A 14,348-nucleotide genomic window follows, 5' to 3' on the forward strand; every position below is an offset into this window, starting at 1 on the left:
AACTACGCTCAAGTCATTCCTTTCTCTCTACTTACACGCAAAGGGCTTTTCTGCGTCTCTGCCGTATAGGCGCCCATGTCACTTACATTTCCCTGCGCGACAATCATAATGCTCCCGATAATGGGTTATCAAAGATAAAGCCGTCAAGTGACTCGGGGATTAAATTTTAATTGAGTACGTGCGAAGGAGTGTGGGAAAAGGGGGGTGGAAAGGGGGAGGAGAGGTGTTATCCGGGGTGAAGAGGAGCGGATGAGAGAGGGGTGGAGGGCCATTTATCGGCTGCGCTAGCGACGGGGCTCCATCCACATTTGAGGGATTAATGCGATTTTTTTGTCATCCGGTGATCACCGCAATGTCTCTAGTTTACACGAATCAATGCATTTGTTGAATTTATTCTAGTCATGAGAAAACTTCTGCTCTCATTCACTTTCATTCAATTCCGGGAAGGTTGGTATATCTGTATCCATGGTAAAGATTTGTTGGATAATTGCAAAATCAATATTCGTCGGACTAGATTAAATCTTTATTTTTTTGCAACCCCTTTAAAAGTTAATCCCCGAAGAAGAATAATTTGGAATACTGCCAGATAATAATTTGTTATTATCTGGCAACCCTGGTAATCAGGTAACCCTGCCGAAGACCTAGGTTCGAATCATAGTCGAGTTTTTATCTGCCAGTGCTCGCTATGATCCATTTTAATTTTAAAATTAAACTGATTATATTGTACTTTGACTGGGCTCATTGAGTTTGATAAAAGCCAAATATTCAGGCTTTGACCTAAAACTTAAATAGTCTCTACTTGCCTCGGAGATTGATGATGGAAACCCTGGAGAGAGAGAGAGAAGGAAGTCGCTTGCGCTGTTGAGTGTATTCGATCAAGGATGAGCGCGATATTATCAGCAATACTCATATTTCAGCCCAATTGGTAGTGTTATCACAAGTTACGTGCAATCCATTAGCGCGTTAAGCAAGGTCTGGAAGGCCTCATAATTATCCTAAGCAGAAATGAATCCCTCAGCATACTTTTGCAAGGCTATGGTCATCGAAACAAGCTGCATTAGTAAAACTAGGCTTCGATAAACAGAAAACGGGAAAATATTAAACTAGAATAGGTGTGGTTTCGCCTCAGTTTAGATTTCATCTTAAGTAGTATTTAGGGGAGGCGACCGACAGCTGAGGTCATTTGCGCCATTGGGGATGGACAGGAAAGGATGAAGGGTGGAGAGAAACCCGGCGTCGGCATCAGCCTACTCTTTGCGAAAGGCACCAAGGGGTCTACAGCTTAACATCCCATCCGACGAACGGGGTACTCATTCAAAGTGCCCTACACAAAGCACCTCAAGTAGGGATCAGGATACCTCTGAAAAATATTCAACAATTCCGGGATTTGAACCCAGACCTTCTGGGTGGGAAGCTAGTACGTTAGCTCCGGCACCATCTCGATCCCCTTCATCTTAAGTATAATTTGAAAATAGAACTCCGCCTTAAAAAATTTGCCTTCTAAATTGAGAAGTAAAAAGAGTGTTTACCGATTCTTTCAGACTTTATGCTGATTTAAACAGAATGCTCCCCGCATTATGTTGGTAGCCAAGACGACGAGGAAAAGTTAGAGAATTTTGACTTCCATGCAACTCGATAAACACTAAAGTTACCGGAATAAGTTATTAAAAATTTAAATGCAACATTAATATGTAGCGGTTGATATAATATAACCATGACGGAAATTATTGAATCATATAATGAATTTTTTAAAAACAGTGCACTGGCGAATATGGGTTATACTATGAAGAGAGTCTGTGGTCATATCATCGCTATTTAGCGAGGTGCTTTCCTAGTCATTGAGGTGTGATTTGATTCGGTGTTGTTTGATGTTTAAAGGTAAATGAGGAAAAAGGCGCCGTTGGCGTTTCAGCTAAACGGATCGACGCCTTCGGTAACTGTTGCCGGGTTAAATTTCAAAACATGCCCGTCTATTTGTACGTATCTGTGTAAATATGATTTCAAAATGGAAACCGTGTGATTCCACGGCGGTTTTGAGCATAAATTAGTGGTTAGCCGCCTAAAGTGCAAGGCCACACAACGTGTGGATCAAGGTAAACAAAAGAAGTTACATTTGGAATTCAAGCGCTCAATATGCTTTATAGGGCTGTAACGTCTTGGGTTGGAAGTTTAAATTTGTTTTTCTTCGAGTCCTCGGCGCTGTTGGCTACACTCCCGTGTTTGAGTACTGAACTCGTTTGCCAAAAGTAAATGGTTTGAAATTAAATTAAACGCCAAATTTTTATAATTGATTCCAAATAATGTTTCATCATTTGTTACCAAAATGATAAGCATTTTCAGTTTTTTATTTCCGAAAGCGAAAACTGAGTATTAACCTATATTCAACCAAGTTTAAAGAGGGTTTTTGGTGGCATTTAATTGAAAGAATGAATTAATCATCCCTTCCAATACCGTGATCATATGAGATGAGAAATGAAGTGGATGTAGAATAATTGACGTCATTCGTGATCAACTATACGTACAGACCTGTATGTTATGCATGGATCAAGATGTTGAGATGGCTAGTGTACTGGCTTCCCACGTATAGGGCCCAGGTTCGAATTCTGGAGATGGCAGATCTTTTTCAGTGGTATCCCGAACCCTATTGAGGTGCTTTGTGAAGAGTACTTTAAGGAGTACGCCGTCCGTCGGATGGGAGGTTCAACTGTGGACCCCTTGGCGTATTCCTTTAAGAGTAGAGAGTAATGCCGACGCCAAGTTTCTCTCCACCCTGCCTCCTTTCCCGTCCATCCCTAATGGACCTCAGTTGCCAATCGCCTCCCCTAAATCTATTACTACTATGTACATATGTAACCGGACGCTGCAATGATACTTGGCCTAAGATATTCGGAAAAATTGTTTTACGAAACTGCCCCTTTAAGTTGAGACCTTAATAAAAGAATGGGTCATGAAGTATAGTCCTTCTAATTTGAATTTAATTTCATTATGTAAATCTTAAAATTCTTCCTGCATCTTCTTTAAGATCATTATCATTTGGTCACCGGCCGTAGGATTCATTTGATAAAATTCTTCACTTGATTCAGTTACCAGCCTGGTTCCTTGTACTTTTTTCTTTTGTGCTAGTCAGTTAATTGCTTTGAGTGCTTTGTTCAGGTACAACTGTTTTATTCTCATTCAGCTTGTCTATCTCTTTTTATTTAGAGTTAGCCTAAAACTCTAATCGTAGATATCTTTAGTCTGTAGATTATCCAGTAGCTGTTGTACTGAGATCCTTAAATGAATATAATTGGTGGGAATAACATTATCCCTGCCAAGTTTTATTCTCAAGCGAATGGTTTTTCATGCTGCTGAAGAGAGGATCTGTACAAATGAAAGCCATTTTCCGTAGCATTTAAACGATCGTTTTACGTCGATAAACATCACGTAGAGAAAGAAAAAAACGACTGACAGCGTTGCGCGTATATGTTACGCTTCTTCCAACTCTCATTAAAAGAAATTGAGCGGTTGGTCGCCCTGGAGGTATTTACTCCATTCGTCAACGTGAAAAATTAAAACTTGCTTGACTGGGCATTGTGTCTTTTTGTTCTCCGTCAGCGAGTGTAACTGTGTTCTCGCTACGGTCCAAGGCGGGATATGGTTTGAAGACTTGGCATTTATGTTGAACTATCGAAAGAGATAAATTAAATTCTTTAAGGAGCTAAGAGTACTCGAAGTACTCAGCCTCTGAGTATATTATTTGAATACTCGAGGAGGTTAGTATCGTTTACGGAAGTGTTTTAAACCGTAGCAGCTGCTTTTGTGTAATCGCCTGTCAAAGCAGAACATACTGGCCTAACAAAGAGTCTCAATTGCAGGGGATTGTTGAGGGTTTCATTGTGCCGATAAAAGCGGTCAAGTCGCAGTTCCGAGGAAGTCAACATTGGTGGCTATCACTGTTCGAGTGGGCAATCGTCCAGATTAGTTTCCACTCTTATTTACGTTTACTGCGTTGATTGGGGGGGATGGGGGTTTAATGAACGACACACAAGCTACTCTTTGAACGCCGTTATTCGATGCAGTAAAGGAGAGATGCTGGTCGCGCGGATTTAAGTCTTAGTCATGACATTTATTCTTCAGGAGTCTTTGAAATGAGGTCAGTCTCTGTTGGGTTGCCTTTAATCTGCATGAAAAGTTTTATTTTCGCTTTAGTTTTAGTGCCGGCCTCATCGGTGACGCTGAATAGATAGCCTCGTAATTCCCTCAGCAAAAGGAAAAGCAGATCCGTGGTCGGTTCCTTGCGAGGTGAATTTTAGGCCCTAAATCGTGCCAATGACCTCGATGCTATTTTTCTATTCTTTATTTGATAATAATCTTTATCCCATCTTTATTTAGTTGTCAAGTTTAAATTGAACCTTCAATTAAATTTTTAATTCATACTCAATTCCATTTTAAAATATTCATTTTGACGTGATAGGACATTCCGAGAGTGGAATGGAATTCTTAAGCATGCGAATTAATTCGGATCAGTTACCAGATAAGGTCTCAAAGACGTCCTAAATAGCAAATAATTACTGATTGACGTTATCGATAATTGAGGATTGGGATTGAGTTTTTGGATATTATTTTGATTCCAGCCTGGGATAAGGGAGGAGATTTAGATGACGTTTGGGTGAAAGGCTTTGGGGTGAGGGGTGATAGACGGAGGAAAGAAGTGGAGAGGGTGGTTATGAACCTTCGTCATTTTTTAATTCCTCGTTTGAATAAAATTCTCCCCGCAAACACAATTGAGGAGAGTATAGAAGAGGGCGCTGTGGTGTAAACGGCCGATCCGTGCCCTGGGCGTTCATGAAGGGATCATGGGCCATGGCCGTAAAACGCTCTTTTGTTTACTGGGAAGCGGAGAGCTCGATTTTCCGAAATTGCATACGTCCTTTTTAGAAAGCCATTTAATTATTTTTCCCTTTGATTTGAATACTGCAATTTTTTCTAGTGGTTGCCTGAACTCAAGAGTGATTTTGATTTCGGTGTGGTGAATAAATTGTAAAAATCAGACGCTTGCTGAGTATAAATTATTTGGCAGATATTGGCCACAGAATGGAAAGTGAAGAACAGTTGTTTTGGATAATTATGTTGGAATGTTGTATTGATTGAGATTGGGGTTAGAAAAATATATATTAAGTCATGAACGAAAGGTTGAGGGTGAATGTTGAAAGTGGAGTAAAGCACGATGGTGTATAATGGTGGTGACCGAGAGCCCTGAGATTGTATGGTCACACCGAAAACGCCGAACTTTGCTCGAAAAACGCGACTTAACAAAAATAATGAAGTTATCATCACACTCAAATACAAGACAAAATCCTATTTCGAGCCCTTTCCTAACAGGGTAAATACTTTTAAGAAAATATGTAAACAATTTATATTTTAATTTTATTGATGTGTCGTGTAACATTGTATGTAACAGCTTAGTTTTGATTTTTTTTCTTGTTTATTTGGGAAACTGATGTTAATGAGATGGGGATTTTCTTTTGTGTGTGTTAGAGATTGGTGTTTGGAAGTTTCCTTTAAGTGTATTTTTTCTGACTGATTTTAGTTATCATCTTTTGTGATATTGATTTGATTTGAGATTTTATATTATTTTTCCAAGGCAAGTTTGATTGTGATACTTGGGACTTGTGTGCCACATGATATCGTCTATGTGCACATGTGAGTTTTAATGATAATAAATGCGCAGCAGACGGAATTTCGCCTTGGAAAACTCTAGTGGAGCTTAATGGCCAGGCGTGGCATGATTTAGAGCAGTGAAATTTTATTACATTGTATGCCGGAGAGAGAGTGAGAATAAAGGTCTTCGTCTGCCATTCCAAGGGTCGCGGGTTCGATTCCCGCCTGGGTGAGTTTCCCTCCATCTAGGGCTTGGATGTTTGTAAATGTGACCATTGTTATCATTGTTAAAAGTTCGATGTTAAGGCCAAAATGTGCTGTTTTCGGACTAATACTGAATAAATAAATAAATAAATAAATAAAAATAAAGCTCAGAAAAGTGTCATCTCCCTCAATCGATGGAGCGATCCAAAGGATTTGATATTTCGAGTCATCATGGCAGTGGAATTTCAAGCCCGGGTATTTTCGCCATTAAAGAAAAGGTACCTGTTGGAATAAGCGAGTATCAGCACCGAATATAAGTAGTACTGTATACACGTGCGATGGATGTTATTGAATATTGGGAGGATCCCTTTCGCTAAACTCAATTTTCATCCTAAGAGGATGGTGATCACTCGACAGAAACCCCTTCGGTCGCGAAATTTCGAGTATAAATATCAGTTTTATTTCTGTTCTCTGCAATTTTACAAACATTTATAGTTCCTGGAAGTTTCCTAGTTAACACTACGGTTGTCCAGATGCGCCAACCAGTGTTGAAGCCGCAACCTTCCGACCAGTGGCCGAACTCCTGTGGCATTAGGCGGCACATCACCTCCATTTGGCTACCATATCGCCCGAATATTAGAATATAGTATTTATCCTGAACAGCCCAGGAAGTGATATCGGACCATTGTCCATTGGTGCAGGGACGAAGAGGAGAGGGCTGGGAGGGTCGGAACACCACCCTCCGCATCGCGTGATCGTTGCTTGTGGACGCCGCCGCGGTGACCACGGCCCGAGCTCGCAGTCGCTATTTCGGTTCCTTGTCGCAGTGGCGTGGCGAAGTTATCCACTCCTCCGCTTCTTCACCCTCGCTTCGTGGGGTTTCGTTTCAATCCTCCGTGCTCGAAGGATCGAGGTCCATGTCACGAGATGATCGCAAAGTGTTTTGAGTAATCGGTCGATGTCAGGTTCGATCTTTGTGAAGCGTTGTCAACGGAGTAATGAGGATGTCGCGAAGAGGAGTGTGTAAGGAGAACGCTGTTTTACTGGTAAGCGAAAGGAGTCCAAGTGGAAAATCTCCGCTGCCTTGGAAGCGGTGACGTTGTGATGGATGGCAATCACATAATGCTGATGGTATGCGGAATGTACAAGATGAAACAACAATTCCTCTGGTAGAGTATGGGGATCACGAACGAGGAAACTCAACGTTAAAACAGGCTGGTGGGATGTTGCCGATTTACTATGTGGATTGGAAATATGTATTATTGAAAGAGTAAGGTTTTATGCTTATTGAATGAGAAACCAGGAGTTATGCAGAGGATTCGAAGAAGAAAAAAGCCACATTGAGGGTTCTACGGAAAGGACTTAGGTAGATTGGGGGTCGAATAAACATAAAAGCGAAGATTATTCTTTCATATTTTTAATTCTTTCATATTTTTAATATTGTTCTTATTTTGCTCATGTTTAGTTCCGGTCATATGCCCTTATAACTGTGATTTTAATGGAAATGTGTGGTCATTTATTTTTAATAATTAGCATTATTGCTGAGGATACTATCATTCAAGTTTATAGCCATTCTTTTATGTTAGTTGCTTAGGAAGTAGCTCGAATTCGATCCCATTTACAAAAAAATTTGGGGCATGAATTTGCAAGAATGGGCAGAACAAAATATAGAGGGCATCTTTGGAAAGATTTTACCTTCCGGGCACTCAGACGCATCCGACCGTGGGAATCCCCGAGTTGTACGGATCGAGTGTTCCGGTGGCAGACTTGACTTCTGCCCAACGCGACGGCCGATCGCGTTTTTCCGCCCATTGGCTCCTGAGACTCTCCCCATTGCGGGGCCTCGAGACCGCCTAAGACGCCGTTCGTCTCTTTCCTGGTTTCTTTCCTGACTTTTCTCCCTCTCCCTGCCCCTCCACAGTCCATTTCCCGTCTCGTCCGGCCATTCGCGACCTTCGTGGTCGTCCCCTCTCTCTCTAAAAAAGGATCGCGTTTGAAGAAGTGAGGAAAAGAATTTACGGCCGAAAACTTCGAACTGTAACCCACCTTAAAACTCGACTGTTTTTTTGTTAATTCTTAGGAGCCAAGTGAATCCGTTCTTGCCTCAGTTCAACTCTTTCAGTGAGTAAGGGCACTCTTAATGTGAGTCGGTTGGCGCAGGAAAACAATCGGCGAGAAAATATTTATCTGACCGAAGAAAATCTGACCCCTGGTAATACTCCTCAATGTTATGGAAGAGAGGTTCAGTAATCTTTTTGCTTGTCTCCAAATGATATGTTTATTTTGATAATTGCATGGTTATGTGATTGGGCCTAAAGTTACGAGCAATAGCAGGGGAATTTGATTGAGTGACAAGTGCTAGCAAAGTTTAAAAAGTTTTTCCCGTGAGATCAGTATCAAAAGGTATAATTATGCTAAGACTACCAATTCAAAATCTCGGTGGAAGGAGATCGGTGCGCCAAATTACACGTTTAACCAGTTCCACTGTATAGGAAATTTAAAGGCGATGAATAATACAGTATCCTGGTGACCCAAAAATATCCTTCACGCGGGGAAAAATGAGAAAATTAAATCGGTAGCTTTCTCTAGAAGATCATCCTTGATCACTTAAAAAATTGAGAACTTGGGCAAGGGTCACGGAAATTAATAATAAGACACAGAAAAAATAAAATCCCCATAAATATATGTTTTAGAAATATGGATGATTTTATTTGAATTTTTTACTTGTGCTTTGAATAAAAATATCTTTAAAGCGGTCATGTAATTGTTGATACGTCGGCCTGGTCGTGTCTGGCCTGGGAGCGGAAAGGTTTTTAGTAAAAGTTTATTTTGACTGTTTTAAAGTAGATGTAATATAAACTGCTTTCATTCAGCTGTTGAATTTCGTATTTTATTGGCACTAGGGTTTCTTAGTGAGTGACAGGGTTTCAAATATGGTTTCTCGAACTCAGCTGATGCAGCAGATTACTGCACTCAATTATTCTAGCTTCTAAGATTAATCGAAAAAGTTCTTGTTGCTTTAAATTTCTGGAAAAATATTTTACGATGCTTTCCTAAAATATTTTACGATGCTCAGAGCTTTCCTTTTCCACTGAATTTCACGTGTTTTCTGCAAGCAGTTATTCGTAAAATGGTTAAATTTTTGTGCATTAAAACCTGTTCAATAACACAGAAGGAATTATTCCGCACATTTTTATCTACCGTTTTGGTTAGACCTTATTGTGCATTCAATCATAAAAAAATTAGATGCCAAAGTTTATTCTTAATTTATTGAAATGATTTTTCACCGGCGATAAACAGAGTTCGTTACTTCTGAGAAGCAGGAAGGGCGTATCGGACCTGATTTACATTCGACAAGCCTGTCCATCAAGCTCCTCTCGGTCCCCGCCCACCAATCTCGCTCAACCCAAGTCAATCTCGGGTGCCAGTGAATGTCAAGCGTTAATTCCATATTCCACGCATTGAAATCGTTCTTCGCGAGCATGGTCATAAAATTTCGTTATTTTAGCCAGGTAAACGTTAAGATTGGACAAAATTATCAAAATCTCCCTGTTTTCAAAAATTGGCGTCTGACTGGCGTTTCTGTTTATTTTTATTACCTAAAAGGACGAATTTAATGGAGTAGGGATCTCGAGTGTTAGGTACTGCGACAGTTAACTTAATTCTGCGAGAGAGAAAATTGAGAATAAAACAATACACCACCCATACCGCGACGGAATTTAATTCTACGACCTTAGTAAGCGGTTTAATTTTCGAGCTAACGCGGTTTTATGTAAAGTGTTAATGGCGTCCATAATTTATGTCGTGTTTCATTAATGTATAAGGAACGTAAGCAGAGGCGTTCTCTAACCACAAAACTAGTGATAGTGAAAGGACTGTAAAATACGCTTTCAACCAAATACCAGACCATGGAGAGTAAAAGTATTATACCTATATTCAAAACGAAATCAAAAGCAACTAGGAATTTTTCGGCTCGGACTCTGCTTTCGAATTTTAATTTGTACTTTCCTGTCTATCAGTAATCAGAATTTTTTTGCGTCAACAAAATTATCCACGAAAACGGAATATTAACCAACTTTCCCTCTACATCAGGTATTCTTTTAATTGTTTTTTCTCTCTCGAAACGACAGAGAACATTGATTTTTGACGTTAACATAAATTCACAATATTTTAAATGTACCGACAAGATCAATTACGTAATTTTAAGTCACATATAACAAATATTTGATCACAATGAGACCATTAAGGTTTTATAGATAGGTAATTGCTTCCGTTACGATAGTGGTAATTTGTGTTACTCTCTTCGTAAAAAAACACTGAACATCACTGGATTAATTGCAGAAGTAGGGTACCACATTTCTATTCATAAATATCCATTGGCAAATTTATTGGTTAGTTGAACAATTTGCAAAGGAATATTTTTGAAGGATGTTCCACCCTGAATGGCGTCACGGATGTTACGTTTCGGGCTTGTCACTACCCGCTTGAACGGACCCAGAGTTCGCCACACCCGATTTTCTCTTCGCTTTCAAGGGGCGCGGGTGGGGCGACGTGAGGCATGGCCCGAAAAGAATAGGGGGCCGGCGGGGGCTCGCGAACGGAAGAAAGACGGCTGGAAATGTAACATCTTCAAGGATTTCTTTTTTCTGTGGGCTAGGAGAAACCTATTTCTTTCCTCTCTCCTTTTTTCAATGAGGATCACGTGGTCCCCAAGAAAGTAATCGCGATCACTTCGGCGCACCGATTCCTTAGAGGATGTGAGGGTTTTGGGCCTACCCCTTCCAAGGGGCGTCCGCGGTCGCTTGGATTGATTGAGCGAAATCACATGAGCAAGGGTGGGGGGGGGCTAGATGTTGTTAGCTTGGTGGGGGGGAAGGAAAGGGGATTGGTGGAGGGAGAGAGGGAGGGAGGGGGGAGGCGTTATCCTTTGGGCTTCCGCCTGATTTCACATGCTGTAGTATTTTCTTGCTTGTTGCTTTGCTTTCGGGAGAAGACGGTTGCCATGGAAACAATAAAAGTACCACAAATCAAACCCTCCCAGCGGTCGCTGTCAGTCGTGGGGAAGGATCGTCTCCTATTCTCTCAACAGTCAAGGGAAAACTTTCTATAAAGGTCTGATGTAATCGTTCTCCTGCGGAAAAAGCTCATTCTCCACTTGGGTAAAGGATTAAAGACTCTCAGCTATTGGAATTTAATTCGGTCGACAGCTCATTGGACAGAAAATGGAAACAATAGCAATAAATGCTTGTCTCGCCAAAAAATGTGTTTATTTCCCCGTGGTCGCTCAGAACCTCGTCTTAATTCTCCCAAGTGCAAGTGAGGGATTAAAACGTGACGCAGTCATCTGTAAGCAACATTGCTTTCGTGCTTATGGAAAGTAGAAAAAAGGAAGTTTTGTAACACACCAGGGATATAATTGATAATTCATTTAGCCTTTTGCTCTGCTGAATGATAAAACTATTCGAATCAAACATCTAATTCCAAAATCTGGGGTATTCCTCATGGATAGATTTTTTAAATTTATGTCAGAATTTGCATTCTTTACGTGATAATCAATTATTTTACTTTTTACATCTTTTTTTTTAAATGAAATTGTTTTTCAAATTACAGAATCAACAGCTTACCGTCAGCATATGGTTGATTGCAAGTGGAAGGTAGTCTGGCTACCGTACACTTAGTGGTGTCCTCAGAGAGTTTCATCTCTCCGGAATGATTGAAGCCTCTTCCTCATTTTTTGGGTGATTCGATTAAGTTTTGAAGAAAAATACCTATTATGTAAATGTTGCTACGATGAAATTGACCAGCTTATTTGCTTGACTATATTTTTAATTATTCATATGTATTGTAATCTACCATCATAAAAGTAAAACCAATGTATTTCTCATTTCGAGGGCATGGTGCTGGGTTCATCTCTGATTTTCCCTTTCCAAACTCTAGACAGTGGACAATGATATCCTCGGGCGGAGCAGAGAGGATTTTGATTTTGCGAGTATCCGTTTCGAGGGGGTATGTTCAGTGTTGCGGCCCGACGAAGACACAAGCGGCGGGTTTTGGGCTTCGAGAAGGGGACATTGGGGGGTCGAAGTCTATTGATAAACCGCCAAGCTCAAAGAGGGAATCGTCCCAGGGGTCTTCTGTGCCTTTGTGGAAGCTAATTGGGAAATAGACGCGCTTTGGCCGGTCGTTTGTTGTTGATGTTGCGGTGGTTGCTACTTTAAAATCTGAAATGTAAAATTATTAAGTATCGGCTTCACTTTCTCCGAGAGTAATTTATTCGTTTTAGCGCTCGTGTTTGTTTGAATTCATGTCATGTATTCATAAAGGTTACTGAGATGCGTAAATTTCGAGAATTGTATATTCATATAAGCACAGATGTAGATTTTTAAAAACATAGAAATACCAAGAAAGGACACTCACAAATGTAGTTTTGACGTGTCAACGGCACGACCGTCGTCACCACAGACGGTCGTGCCGTCCAAACGTTAACACTAAATATGTAACTGTCCTTTCTTTGTGTTTCTATGTTTTAAAAAATCTGCATCGTATTTTTACATATTTGTGTGCGTCGCCGAAGAGCGTTCCATTTCGTATATATATATATATATATATATATATTTATATTATATATATATATACACGTATATTTATATATATATATAGTACAATACAGTATTGTACTATTCGGCACTTCCGTGTTACGTCTACGAAAGTATATATATATATATATATATATATATATATATATATATATATATATATATATATATATATATATATATAAACAGTTGCCCGGAGTGCCTTGCCCGGGAATCGAACCCTGGCCCTTCCAGTCAGCAGTCCAACGGTCTGCCCCCCTGGACTACTGCGACCCACACACACACACACACACATATATATATATGTATATACGCAACCCACTATATATATATAGTGGGTTGCGGTAGTCCAGTGGGTAGAGCGTTGGACTGCTGACCGGAGGATCCCGGGCTCGATCTCCGGGCAAGGCACTCTGGGCACCTGCAGCTCCACCCAACCTAAAGTGATTTTTCGGGTACCAGGTCTTCCTGGGAAACCATAACCGGCACAGGGAAAGGAACTGGCCCCCCTACCCTGATGTGTGAATTTCACACGCCGTATAGGGCTTAGTACTGGGTGATCTCTATAATCACCTACTAAACCGACCTTCGGGTTGATTACTGTGTTTATGGTTTAAATATATATATATATATATATATATATATATATATATATATATATATATATATATATATATATATATATACAAAGGCACACACACGAGTATATATTTAAGCCAAAATTCGACCTAAAAACATACTCCCTGGCGCATATTCATTATTAACGTGTCGTTATTTTCCGATTCAATGCCTTACTTTCTTCAGTGAGTAAAGTACGAGGGTCATCCGGAAAGTAGTACCCGTCCGTGAAATAAAGACACAAAAGTAAATATTAACAAACATAAAAAATTTTATTTGAAAGAGGATACTTTAAACTACTTCTCAACATAATCTCCAAGCAAATTAAGGCATTTGTCATAACGTGTGACAAGTTTCTGTATTCCTGCTGCATAGTCCTTCGCCGCCAGCTCATTGAGATACGCGAGGGACCCATCTTGCACAAATTTTTGCATAATGCAGATGGTGTTTAACAATTTCATGAACAATTGTTCGAGAAACATTGGGAAAATGCTCACAGATGTCATCAATTGTGACGCGCCGATCGTTCCTCACGAATTCGTCAACTGAGCTCACCAGTTGGTCTGTAATGACAGACGGTCTCTCCGAACGCTCATCGTCGTGTGTGTTCCCCCTCCCCATGTTGAAGTTGCGACACCACCGCCGAACAGACGACTCGTCCATTACATTGTCTCCATACACCTCCTTTAATTGGCGATGAATATCACATGGGCGAACGTTTCTTGCATTGAGGAATTTAATCACTGCCCTCACTTCACAACTGGCGGCGTTCTCAATTTTTTTAAACATTGTAAACAATCACAGAAACAACACAGGCAATGCTAGCGTCACGCAACTTGGCTCAGAGAAGGCAGACAAGCCACTGAAGCTATCTGACCTCGTCCAGCGGCTACTCGCGTCGTCAGCACTTCATGCGGCACGAACGGGTACTACTTTCCGGATGACCCTCGTAATTTTAATGCTCGTATATTTTCCCGTTTTGTAATATATCGGTTTCCAAGAAATAGAAAATTTACTGTGCTTTATTTTGAATGCGCAGCGTTGAGAGATGGCCACAAAAATATCCGGTATATCATATTTAAAAAAAACTGAATGCTTACATTTGAATCTCAGGTTCATATATGTTTTCCATTAAAAGGTATTTTGGTGTTCAACATTATTTTAAAGTAAGGGGTGGCTATTGGAAGGCCGGATGCATTTGAAACTTTGGCTGTTCAGGAAATTCAATGAAATTCTACCTTGAATTTTTACTTATTCTTCTTCGAAACCTTTACTTTAAACATATCTGCG

General features: G+C 40.3%; 1 protein-coding gene across 1 annotated transcript in view; it reads left to right on the plus strand.

Moving 5' to 3' along the window:
- LOC139693490 (uncharacterized) overlaps positions 1-14,348 on the plus strand; it is a 570,990-nt gene that overhangs the window by 35,839 nt on the left and 520,803 nt on the right. The window lies entirely within an intron of this gene.

Source organism: Hetaerina americana, unplaced genomic scaffold, assembly GCF_022747635.1.
Source record: "Hetaerina americana unplaced genomic scaffold, ioHetAmer1.1.p SCAF_5, whole genome shotgun sequence".
In the NCBI taxonomy this organism is placed as follows: domain Eukaryota; kingdom Metazoa; phylum Arthropoda; class Insecta; order Odonata; family Calopterygidae; genus Hetaerina; species Hetaerina americana.